Raw genomic sequence first — 8,386 nt, forward strand, 5'->3', positions numbered from 1 at the left:
ATCACTCATTCTCTCTTCAGTATAATCCATTGTTTTACCAGTCCTTTGAATTTGTAATTTTCATTATAACATTCTATTAAACTTAGGCTTTCAAGAAAAAAAGAATAAATTAAATTAAGTTAATAAAAGTTAAAGTTCTCATGGTCCTTCTTTGAAAAACTGCCTAACCAGTTTGATGATGTCTTGCTCCTTAATTGTTCTTCCAACATCTTCATTTCCTTAAATAAATTAAATGTGTTGGTTAATATTCTGTTTCTGACTATTCTATATCTGCATTCCATACATTTGCTTCTGCAGTCTGCTTATTCTCTCATGGTGGCTTGTTTCCTTGTGCATTATGTAATCTTTGCTTTTAAGCTCATGTTCCTTGGAAATTTATCTTTGTTTGGAATATCTTCCTCCATGAATGGTTTATGTTTGCTCCTGTGAGTTGCCCGGGGTGCTGCTGCTTCACCACTACTTTAACCTAAATTTCTGCTGGGATTTTTTTTCTGCTACATGAGGCATAGCACAGGCTATGATTCATTGTGTTCAGGGGATAGTTTTTCCTCTTCTTTTTTTCATTCCACCAAGAGCCAAGGGGACCGAGACAGGAAAGACTTCCTATAATCCCTGTCTGTGAGCAGGTGTTATCCTAGTTTACCCACCAAAGGGGTTCAGCTTCATTTGAGGTCTCCAAATTGACTACACAGAGGCTTGGGTTCCAGTCTTGGCTTGCTGTCCCTGGCATGTGTGAGAGCCACTTAAATCCAGATATACTCAGGGTGAATGCTGACACCAGCAATCACTTTTTCCCCTATATTAGAATTTGTTTTATTATTTCTGGCCTCTGAACATTTATTTCTTGCCAGCTTAGCAGACCATTATTCATTTTTATATATTGTTCAGAAATTTTAGGTGTTTGGTACCAGGAAAGACTCCCAGATATCTACCATTTATCCTACCATATTGCCAGAAAGGAAACCTCACTAATTTTTAAGTCACTAAAGAATAATTTAATAATAAATGAGTAACAATAATGACCTAATCATGTTTTTGAAACTTTTTTTTTTTATAAGAGGTTTCATGTTATTTCAAATCCTTAAAGAGGAGCCAGGATAAATGTAGGGCCCTGGAATTTGAGGGTCAGTACAGTGTAAAGACTGGCTTTTGCCACTCGGGCAAGATGCTCTGGAATGAAATGACTTACTTGGCATCTTTGGCCTTTAGTGCCGCAAGATCAGCTGTAACAAGAGCAGGACATTTACCAGAGGACAGAAGAGGTTGACAGGTAAAGGCTTTTATGTGTGTGGTTGTTTACTTTGTTGCACAAATTTATTTGAATTATTCATTCATTAGTTTCAACTTTTTCAAACAGGAAAAAGAGTAAAAAACAAGCTTTGCTTCCATTCCTTTCCTGCAAGCCTGCTGTTTCTAGAGACAACCACTGCAAACAGTTTCTCAGGGTACTTCTAGAACTATTCTGTGCCCCTTCAAGGAAAAGGCCTTTTTACTGGCACTTAGCACATCCCGCATATTGTGTTGTGCTTTGTCTTTTTAAAATGTAGCAATATGTTAGAAACATTCCATACCGATATGATTTGTTTTTCTTTTCTTTTTTTTTTAAGTTTTTATTTATTTATTTGACAGACAGAGATCACAAGTAGGCAGAGAGGCAGGCAGAGAGAGAGAGGAAAGCAGGTTCCCTGCTGAGCAGAGAGCCCGATATGGGGCTCGATCCCAGGACCCTGTGATCACGACCCGAGCCGAAGGCAGAGGCCCAACGCACTGAGCCACCCAGGCGCCCCTGTGATTTATTTTTCTAATGGCTGCGTAGATTGCCATCATATGGATGAAATACAATTGATTTAAGCAACCTCTCCTCTACCAGTAGGTGGACATTGATGACTTCAGACATACTATGGCTGGAAACATTCAGGCATGTAGATCCTTTGGCCATAGGTAAGTATTTCTGTAGAACAAACTCCTAAAGGTAAAGTCCTTCAACAGGGGGAGTGTATGTTTTAATTGTTATGGATGTTATCAAATCGCCAGGCCAACAAAAGAAGCCCAGTGGAATCCAGTGAAAATACCTGCTTCTGAAGGCTCTTCTGAAATCTCCTTCATATATTCTTACTCTTTTACTGTGCTAACACTTCTGCAGTTAATTGAATTCATCAGAAAGCCTCTATAGGAATGTGTAGTATGTATTATGCCTATTATTCAACATAGGAATACCTCTTTGTTGGGGTTCCCTCAGAGGGGTGGAGGTGACCGGACCAGCCGGAGGCCCCTTCCCGGGGCTGAGCGGGATGGTGAGTGTCGCGAACCCGGACACACCTACGGACGACACCAGGCTCGGGGGATCTGTCGAAGCAGGATCTCACTTTATTGTGCGGGGGCACACCTTATATAGAGCAGCAGAAGGGAAGTGAGGACAGAGGGAGAAGAGCCAATAAGATCGGGCGAGAGGAGGAAGTGCCATAGGTTTCAGGAACCGAAACTGTGAAATTGGCACCTTGTTGGCCGGAAGAGATGGCAAGCTGGCGCCATCTTTATTCTGGGCCGCACCCTGTGGAGGCACCTCTAGTTATGTGCCTTATACCTCTTCATAGATGTATAACTGGGAAATTACATTTAAATTAATATGTAAAAGTAATAATGTTTTATTTTTAAAATACTTTATGATTTTAATACCTTACTGATTGCCAGTCAATTGAAAATGGTTCCTTAGACAATAAATCTAAGTCTATATACTTCCTTTTCCCCACTCCACTTCTACTTGGTGCCACAAATGAACCTCAGATATTAACAATCTGCTTATATTATAAAATCCTATCCTCCCTAGCAGTCACCTCTTAGGAATTTATCAGGAAAAAAATAATTGGATATAAGATTTTTAAATGTCTGGGGGCACCTAGGTGGCTCAGGAAGTTAAGCCTCTGCCTTTGGCTCAGGTCATGATCCCAGGATCCTGGGATCGAGCCCTGTATCAGTCTCCCTGTGCAGCAGGGAGTCTGCCTCTCCCTCTCCCTCTCCATCTCCCTACCCCCTGCTCATGCTTTCTTTCTTGCTCTCTCTCTCCCTCCCTGACTGTCCCTTACTTTTTCTCTCTCAATTAATAAAATCTTTTTCTAAAAAAAGATTTTTACATGTTTAGATAAAGATTTTCATGGCAGTTTAGGGGCGCCTGGGTGGCTCAGTAGATTAAGCATCCCCCGCTTGGGTTTCAGCTCAGGTCATGATCTCAGGGCCCTAGGATCCAGACCCACATCAGGTTCTGTGTGGAGTCTGCTTGAGATCCTCTCTCTCCCCCTCTCTCTGCCCCTCCCCCTACTCCCTAATTCAAGTACTCTCACTCCCCCTGCAAAAGCAAAACAAACAAAAAAAAAACCTCGAAATCATTTGTTTCAAAGCTGTCACCTTAATCCCAGCTCAATGGCTATGAGGACTTGAAGGCTGAGGATGTGCACACGTGTGCATGTGTGCATGCGCGTGCATGTGTTCACACATGGGAGGACACCTATTCTGTCACACACACTCTTGTCTCTTTGCCTACCCCTCTAGTGTTGGAGTGGAGTGGAGGTGAGGGAGCATGAAAAGGAATCCCATGGCTTGACTGCCTGGGAGAGCTGGCGTTTGCTGCCCACTTTCTGTTGGTAACAACACTTTCACAGCAAGACAGCACACTCACTGCAGACTGGACAGATGGGTGAGACCCCAGGACACCTTGATGTTGAGCGGCTTAATCCCAAGCAGCCCTGCAGGCACTGTCAATTCCCTGTGAGACCTGGCTCTGTTGTCACCCAGCTGGTGGCTTCACTCCACAGTGTCTGATGTGCCCACGCGACAGTGGTCTCCCATGAGCCCCTGTTGCACCTTCCGACTGCCCTCTGCCACCCAACCTGGATCCAGCAAGGTAACAGAGACACCCATAAGTCTCAGGGGATGGAGCCTCAGAGGGGCGATAACTGCCCTCTACTGTGGCTGCTCTACTTTCCAGTGCGTTCCCATTCCTTCCCTACCATTGCCCTCAGCTCGAACCTGGTTACTGAGCATAAGGGACAGGACACCAGCCCCTCCTACTTATAGTCACCTAGAAATTTTATGACCAGTTATATCGAGGGCACCTTCCATAGATTTGAGGGGGGAAAATCCAGTAAGCATCCCTCCCTCAGTCCTCCCCCAAGGGAACAGTAAGAAAAGAAGAAATCATCTTCATGGACATTGCACCCCCTCCCAGTGCCTAGATCTTGGGGCACATGGCATCTCCTGCTAACAGTCAGGTCCTCCTTGGAGTTAGTCCTAAAGAACTTGATTTGGCTCTTCAAAGAGCACAGGCTTTATTCTTGCCGTCATCTGGTTGATCGCACTCACACAAGCCTGTAACAAAAGGATAGCAGACAACTGCACATACTGACAAGGAAAAACATCCAGAGTCCACAAAGGGGAAAACTCAGGCTCCTTAACACCTTTCCAGCGTGATCTGAAATATGTAATTTTCAGATATCTAAATGTATACCTGCACATCAAAAGAGGCCTGGAAGTTTATGTCAGCTGTTAGTAACGGGTATGGCGGAGATTGTGGGCTGTTTTTGCTGATCCATCTACCTACTTGTCCTTTCAAACTATTTGAATTATCTAAGAGAGCCAGCGTGGATGTAGAAGAATATGCCCAAAGGCCAAATTTACTAGTCAAAAGAGAAAGTCTGTAAGAGACAGAAAAGCGGATTAGAAGCTGTGCATGTGAAACAGTCACTCCCTCAGATAAGAAAGAAACTTGAGGGGAGCCTGAGTGGCTCAGTGAATTAAAGCCTCTGCCTTCAGCCCAGGCCCTGATCCCAGGGTCCTGGGATAGAGCCCCACATCGGGCTCTCTGCTCAGCAGGGAGCCTGCTTCCCCTCCCCCCCTTGTGATCTCTGTCTGTCAAATAAATAAAATAAAATCTTTTTTTTTTTAATAAAAAAAAAGAGAGAAGGATACTTGACCTTCATGCAATAGGGAACAAAAGTGGAGCCAGAGGCAGCCCTCATTGCCTAACCATTGAAGAGCCCCTGCTATGTACAGGGCAGGCATATTGAGGGGCTGACAGCCGCTTTCCATGAAGGGGTTTGGCCAGAAGCGGTGAGGAGGATACTGGCCAGCATGCAGAAGAAAGTGGTCAAAGCCAGATGTGTCCTTACAGTATGTTCGAGGGAGGGAGAGAGAAATAAGAATGGGCTAGATCATTCGCACACCAGATAATCATTCTCTAAATGACTGATACCTCGCTAAATGCACTTCTTAGTGTCAGTTCTTCAAACCTCGCCTGGCCTTATTTTTTATACAAGACAAACGACACTTCCACATGGTTTTTAAATTCAGAAAGTTCAGGGGAAGGGCAATTACTATCACAAACCTTCAACTGTAATAGCAGGCAGAGACTGAAGCAAATACTTTCCCACTGAAGTATTTCATAAGCCAAAAGTCCAACTGTTATTACTGGGTGCAACATTTCCAACCTGCTTCCATGCTCAAAAAAATTACTTTTCCAGACATCCAAATTTAGTGAAATGGCTTCACGCAGCCATCAATGTTCGAAGACATCTGTATGCCATCGTGCCAAGTTTTTAAAACATTTCTCACCTGAACTGAACTATCAAAACTAACATGACACTTGTCGAAACATAAAAATGTTTAAATGATGATATTCCTAGGAGGCAGTTTAGAGTGAAGAGTGAAGGCTCTGGAGCTTGTAATCCCAGTGCAGTGGGCCGTCCGGGGTCTTCGTCAGCTGGGGCCACCATGACAGCGTACCACAGACCGGTTGGCTGCAACAACAGAAATGGGTTTCCTCACAGTTCTGGAGCGTGGAGGTCCAATCTCAAGGTGCCAGAAGGGTTGTTACCTGGTGAGAGTTCTCCCCTCAGGGGGCAGACAGACGCTTTCTCCCTGGGTGCTCTTATGACCTCTTCCCGGTGCTCATGTGCGGAGAGCAAGCTCACAGGCATCCCCTTTCTGAAGGACACGAATGAGTTTGGACCCACCTTTACCTCATTTCACCTTCATTACTTCCTTGCTCCAAACATAGCCACGCAGGGGTTAGGACTTCAACAGAAGAATTTGGGGGGACACGTATATTCAGTTCATAACCTCAGGTATGTGACCTTGAGAAATTATTTAACCCCTCAAAGCTGCAGTTTGTAAAAAGGAGATCATTCTCAGAGGTTTGTTGTGAAGATTAAATGAGATAAGTCACAAAAAGCCCATTACAGAGTATCTGGCCCAGGGGAAGAAACTGATACACATTACAAAATTTAATACTATTATTACTGTGCTATTTATTTCACTCTTAACAACATGTATTTTTGTTTGGAGTAAAAGACAAAAAATTCAAAGTATTCTTAAAGTGGCTTCATTTTTTAAAAAAGATTTATTTATTTTAGAGAGCACGGGTGCATGTGCAGGTTAGGGGAGGGGGAGGAGGAGAGGAAGAGAATCTCAAGCAGACTCCCCGCGGAGCGTGGAGCCTATGTGCGGCTCAAGCTCGTGACCTGTGAGATCATGACCTGGGACAAAACCAAGAGTCAGCCCTGAACCCTTCAACCGCCTGAGCCACATAGGTGTCCCTAGGTGACCTAAGTGACTCATTTGAAGTGAGTTATCCTAGAACCTTCTTTGGCTTAAAAGGTCAAGACCTCATGCTCCCAGTGCTTCTGGGGCACCTCATGAAGAGCAAGGAAGTAAATGACCTCTGAAAATCCATGACCTCATCCCGCTTGTCAGTGGCCCAAACCAACTGGGCTCCTTTCTCAGGGATCCCTCTATAATCAATTTGGTGAGTTGTCCAAGCCGCATCTCACCAGTTTCCAGATGTGAACTATCATCAGAAACTTCTGAAATGCTTTCCTTAGTGATTTTCTGAAGTTCCCACCCACCCACTGTTTTCCTGGTTTAAATGAAGTGGGGTGGTAAGTTGTGGCCCTTGGTGTGTATGTGTGTGTGTGTGTGTGTGTGCGTGTGTGTGTGTGTGTGTGAGAGAGAGAGAGATCATTTGGTTGTGATGGGACATCCACAAACTGTGTCCAGAATTGCCCATAAAGAAGTTGGCTAAAAACCAGTGCAGGTGTCTAAAAACAAGGAATAGAGACTTGGGAGTGAGGAAGGGGGTGGGTGAAACTTCCAGAGAAATAGGAGGGCACTTGTAGCTCCTTCTGTGTCTTCTTTCAGGCAGCCTCAGCTTACCCCAAACTCTAGGTGGCTGCAAATGTCTTCAGGGAAAGGTAGGTTGTTGGACAAGGATTCTAGTCCTTGTTTTCAGAGCCTAGGACTTCATGCTAGAAGTGCCTACAGCTGCAAAATAGACATGTTCTATCTTCTGAATGCATCAATTTTTTCAGCGATGTGAAGGGGGAAATATGTAGTTAGGCTGGGACAATCCATAGCAGAACCCTATGACAGGAAACTGTCATAAAAGCAAGGTGATCAGCCCAGGCACAGCAGTGGGGTCAGCAGAGAACAGTGACTCTGAGTTCACGAGGTGAGATGGCCATCCTTCCTAGAAGCAGGCTTACTCCCTGGACTAGCGCTGGGAGACTATGTCTTCATGGTGACACCACCCCATGTATGCATTTACTCAGTGTGCCCTTCAGGCAATGAGCACTTGTATGACAGGACCTGTGCCATGCACTGGAGACGCAGGGATAAATAATGGTGGACCTGGGGCCACCATAGGTTAACAAGATCATCAGTTGAGAAGACTATCATGTCAGCAAGAGAGGAACAAGGACAAATGAAACCCGCCAGCATCCCCGCTCCTGTCTGTCATCACATCCAGTGACAACAATCTTCAGAGAGAGTGTTGGGCACCACTTCTCTTTTGCCTTCCAAAGCTTGTGTGAATTCCCCTTTTGACAAAGTACGGCTTGAAAATATACAGGGAAGGAGGCTCTGGGAAACTTAGCTCCAGCTTAACCACATTGATGGAGAACAAGCCATAGCAGAATCTCCTCTCCACGATCCCCACAGTCGAACTATCCACTCTTCTGGAAAAAAAGTTGGGCTTGTCAATGGGGCATCTGGCGAATGCTTAAATTAATGTTCCATATGAACTCACAACATGACTTGGGTATTATCTTCACCCTAAATACCCAGATCGATCTTAGATCGCCACTGAACATTTGCTGTTTGGTGCCTGCTCATGATGGCTGATTGCTCAGTGTGGGGTGATAACAATACGGGTTTCTCCCAGAGGCTCATCTGCTGTCCCACATTTACTCATTTACTCACTCACAACCACCTATAATTATAAGTTAGAGTCTATAAAAATAAAAAGTGTGGAAAGAACCTAAAAGTCTGTTGTGAACTAGATATCTCTTCTAGGCCCAGATATAGAACTTGTAACAATTACCTACAAATAGTGTTTCCC

The sequence above is a fragment of the Mustela nigripes genome, chromosome 2 (assembly GCF_022355385.1).
Source record: "Mustela nigripes isolate SB6536 chromosome 2, MUSNIG.SB6536, whole genome shotgun sequence".
Classification (NCBI taxonomy): Eukaryota; Metazoa; Chordata; class Mammalia; order Carnivora; family Mustelidae; genus Mustela; species Mustela nigripes.